At 45.0% G+C, this 4,813-nt stretch overlaps 1 long non-coding RNA gene across 1 annotated transcript; it reads left to right on the forward strand.

Moving 5' to 3' along the window:
* The first annotated feature begins 323 nt into the window (after nucleotides 1-323).
* On the forward strand, nucleotides 324-4,573 carry LOC149121766 (uncharacterized). The gene is made up of 3 exons (XR_016223247.1): nucleotides 324-882; nucleotides 1,221-1,366; nucleotides 4,287-4,573. It is a non-coding gene; the product is annotated as an uncharacterized LOC149121766 (long non-coding RNA).
* The last annotated feature ends 240 nt before the right edge of the window (nucleotides 4,574-4,813 follow it).

Genomic DNA, 4,813 nt, shown 5'->3' on the forward strand with positions numbered 1-4,813 from the left:
TTTTTTAAGGGGAAGGTTTATTATCAGGTTGGGGAAGCCCACATGTCTGGGGGAAGAGTCCGAGAGTGAGAGAGGGATCAGGAGAGAGACTCCTTGCATAGTTTTTTCATGATATACATTTTCCATAAACTTTTTAAAGAGCCCACATATGCATGGATTTCACTTGCACCAAAAAAAATTATCTTTAAATCCATCTTCCATGAACTTTTTGAAATACTTCCATCTCTAATATGACTTTATAATACATATAAACATACAGTTGATTCTTATTGTTCATAGCAGTTGTAAAGTTCTATAAAGTCATGAAGTTCTGTAGAGTTATAATGTTCTATAAAGTTTTATAAAGTCCCTTATAGTCAATTAGTAGTTCACTAGTTCACTGAATTAGTCAATACTGAGCCATTGTTCTCAGGGGAAACACAGGGTTAGGTTCTTGTGTGCCTGGTGTCACGACACTTCTATCAGTTGATCAGTACACAACTTCACGCTATGTGTGTTCCTCCTTAAAGACACCTTATTTAATATACACTGTTGACTCAACATTGAACTCCTGGCCGGCTGCACCAACCATACTCTGTGCCTGGCATGAAGCTTAGCTAACATTCATGTTTTTCTCTGTAGCGCGCATCTCCGCCACCTCGCTCTTAGGAACTCTGGACAGCACTTGAGCATTATGCTCAGGGGCCATTCTAAACAGTGAAATCACCAGCAAAAAAGCACAACAAATGTGAGCAACATGGCACTAAATAGACTCGGAAAAGGACACTTGCCCATAGTGTGAGAGCTAACACAAGAAAGCAGAGCACTGCTTGGGAACAAGACTGAACACGAGACGACTGGAGTTTCTCACTCCTCTGCCTATGCCGTTGAATGCCCACCAAGGTAGGGTATGGTTTGGATTTGGGGGTGATAAGTGTGTCTGAATGTGTAAGCCAGTTTACAAATTGGGAATCCGTGAACAGTGAGATGGACTAAAAGGTATTACACGCCTGCCTCCGTGGGCAAGCACATCCTGCAGGTGTTTCCCTGATGACCAGATACATTTAGGCCAGTGTTGCTGGCAGTTTTGATGGCAGCTGTGACTATCTGCAAGTACAGTGTCCTTTCTGAAATGTAACAACTGCATGTTTTTCTCCCTGGAGTGTTGACTATTTAGGTAGCCCTGCATTTGATGGGGTGAGGTTGTAGCTATACAGTTTCTGTTTTTCTTCTACTTACAGATTCTTAGGACTGCACTGTCTTGAGCCTCTGAAGCACCCCTCCCCCACCCTGGCTGCTCTTTGGTATGCTTGGTTTTCTAGTTTTGAAAATAGAAGGAAATCTGCAACTCACAAGCCTCCCCTATCTTTCTGGAGCTGGGAAGAAGGTGAGCCTAAGCTTTGTCCTTGTTGGGACCAACTGTGACTTGTTGTGTTACTTGGCACCAACCCATGGAAAGAGGGATGGGCATGTAGACTTTAGATCCACTTGTTGGTTATGTTTCCTGTGTAATCTTCATCTATATAATGAGATTAATGATGTCTATCTCCCAGTGCTGTTGTGAAAGTATAAGTAATATATGGTATGTTGAGTTTTATTCTCATTAGCCCTGATACCAGCGATAACAGTCGTGCTCAGGCTAAATGTGAAAAATATATCAAACTCAGCCTCCAAAGGGATTCAAGGGCAATTTAACAAAACAGATGTTTCCCATGCCCTCACTGATTTGAGTCTGTTTATCTGAAAATACAGCATGGCCTTCATGGCTCTCCATAGAACTTTGTCGAGCCCTAGAACCTGGGGCAGGACACGCTCCCCTCGGCACACGCATGTGCTAATCCTGCTGGTCCGTGGAAGCCATCACTGTCCCAAGAGCGTTCCCAGTCACCTCATTCACCCCTTCCCCTCTGCAGAGCTCTGGCATTCAAGGTCAAGTCAAGGACACTACAGAAAAGTTGGTCCTAGCCTAGGGCCCAGGGAAGGAGCGCTCAGTGTGGACAAGACTCCTTCTACGCCCTTCTCTCTGTCATTCACCCTCACTCACTCCTCCAGGCTTCGCTCCCCCTTTGTCTCCGCATCACCACCTCCCAACTTTTGATTCCTCAGCTTCTGATGCTAAACATACAGAATGGAACATGTTGATTCTTTAGAGCTGCAATAGAAAGAGAACGAAGGCCTAAGTCAGAAGAAAAAGATCTGTAACAGACACATGCTAACTTACATGCTAACATGTGTGTCATCCAGAGAGAAAGAGGGATTGGGCCAGGCATTTCCTATAAACACTTATCAGAAAGTAAAAGACAGCAGCTACATGAAATCCTATTGTCCTACACAAAGTGGGAGGGCTTGTCAAACAAAATGGGCAGCAACCGTGTGTGATGAGGAGTTTCCTGTCACTCGAGGAGGCCAGGAATGGCCAGCTGATGACTGTGTGTGCAGCCATGAGTGCCGGTCCAATGCCTCACTGAGCCAACACTCACATGAGAGGCCAGCATTGTAGGCAGTGGCTTAACCCAGCGTGCTCAATGCTGGCCCCAGATTTTGAAGTCTAAATGTCCTACAAATATAAAAAGATACACAAATGTATTAACATTTAAAAACTGCAAATTAAACAACACAAATCATGTTTTCACTTCTACATTACAGAAACTTTAAACACCTGGTGACCCCTCATGTTCATGAGGACAAGGAAAAACAAGCCTTCAAACACTGCACAGGGGAAGGCGTTTGGAGCAGCAGTTAAGACACTGCTCGGGGTGCCTGCATCCTATGTCAGCGTGCCTGGGCGTGAGTCCCACCTCCAAATCCGATTTCACTTTCCTGCTGATGCACACTCGGGGAGACAGCAAGTGACGCCTCAAGTAGTTGGGCCCCACTCATGTGGGAGACCCAGACTGAGTTCCTGGCTCCTGGCTCCTGCCTTTGGCCAGGACCAGTCATGACTGCTGAAGGCACTTGGGGAGTGAATCAATGGACAGGAGATCTCTCTCCCTGTCTTTCCATCTCTATCTCTTTGCCTTTCAAATTAATAAAATCATTAAATAACTTTTTAAAAAAACTAGATAGTAGTATAAGTTAATGTAGCATCTTTAAAGGGCATTATGACAACTGCAGTGCTGTTAGCAATGTTAAAAGTTGCAAACAACCCAGATACTTATTAATAGGAGATTTGATAAACTATACAAATTAATATAGTGACATCTGAAAGAATGAGATAGATTATATATGTGCTGACATGGAAAGATATGCAGAATATATTGATATATTATACAGTTAAAAATTAAAAGGATAACATGAATACTTTGAACTCTACACACGCACACCATTTAATGTAGGGCTGACTGGTCCCTAGAAGAGAGCGCTCTAGCCGAGTCAGCTGGTTTTACGGGCCGGGTCAGTCCTGTCTTTAGGGAGCTACATTTCATAGTCTGCAATGGTAATTTATTTTCCCTTCCCCGTAAATTCCAAGAAATAATGGCACAGTGCCAGCAACAGCAGAAGAAAGTGTTGCGGGCTAAGGCATTGTTGATGATGCTCTTCATGATGCCCAAGAACCTCCACCAGCACTACCTGCCTGTTCAATTCTCTCCTCTCTTTGCTCTGCCATTTTCATTCAAGTGCCCTGACCATCCATAAAGCATTCCCTTTAACAGCTTCCTGAGTCTCCTCTTTCGTTTCTTTGGGCCAGGTGCAGCCAGGTGCAGCACCATCACCTGTAAGCCCTTCTGTTATTCTATACAGGATTGAACTTTCTGCCAGAATTTGGAGTAAATAGCAGGGAAAGCAGCCACAGGGCGCAAATCACGTGTGTTATATAACAATGATGATAGCCCCGGGGAGCTTTCACTGGCTGCAAGCAGTTGCAGGAAGGGGCCCAAAGCCGGCAAGTCAGCTAGGAGTGAGTGGTTGACTCTGCCCGGTGGGGTCTCCTTGGCTGAGCGTGTAGAACAGTACAGAGCACAGCCAAGATATACCGTGGTGTGCTGTAACGGGTTTCTGGAGATGCAGGATCCTATTTTAAAGGCAATGTAATTTCAAATCCTCATTAAAATAACTTAATGAGATGTTTTTCTATAGCCCCATTTTTGTAAAATACAAATGTTATATTAGTAATAATGTAAATGTATACAAAGAGAACTATTCAGAGAAACTATTCAGTTAACAAAGGTTACATTTGGAATATGGGAATGAGATAATTCTGCTTTCACATTTTAATTTCATGTACTATTTGAAGGTTCTATAGTGAGTGAGAAAGTTTACTTTTGAAAGCCCAAAGAAGCAATAATGACTTTTAAAAACATTTCCAGGGCTGGCGCTATGGCATAGCAGGTAAGGTCACTGCCGCGCATCTCATATGGCTACCAGTTCGAGACCCAGCTGATCCGCTTTCGACCCAGTTCTCTGCTATGGCCTGGGAAAGCAGTAGAAGATGGCCCAAGTCCTTGGGTCCCTGCACCCACATGGGAGACCTGGAAAAAGCTCCTGGCTCATGGCTCCGGATCAGCACAGTTCCGGCTGTTGCGGCCATCTGGGAGCGAACCCGCGGATGGAAGGTCCCCCCCCGCCCCAACCCTGCCTCTCCTCTCGGTGTAACTCTGACTTTCAAATAAATAAATCAATATTTTTAAAAAATTTCCTGGGGCCTGCGCCATGGCTCACTTGGTTAATCCTCTGCCTGTGGCACCAGCATCCCATATGGGCGACGGGTTCTAGTCCCGGTTGCTCCTCTTCCAGTCCAGCTCTCTGCTGTGGCCTGGGAGGGGCAGTGGAGGATGGCCCAAGTGCTTGGGCTCCTGTACCCGCATGGGAGACCAGGAAGAAGCACCTGGCTCCT

This window comes from Oryctolagus cuniculus, chromosome 16 (genome assembly GCF_051225735.1).
Source record: "Oryctolagus cuniculus isolate XC-2025 breed Fujian yellow rabbit chromosome 16, ASM5122573v1, whole genome shotgun sequence".
NCBI lineage: Eukaryota > Metazoa > Chordata > Mammalia > Lagomorpha > Leporidae > Oryctolagus > Oryctolagus cuniculus.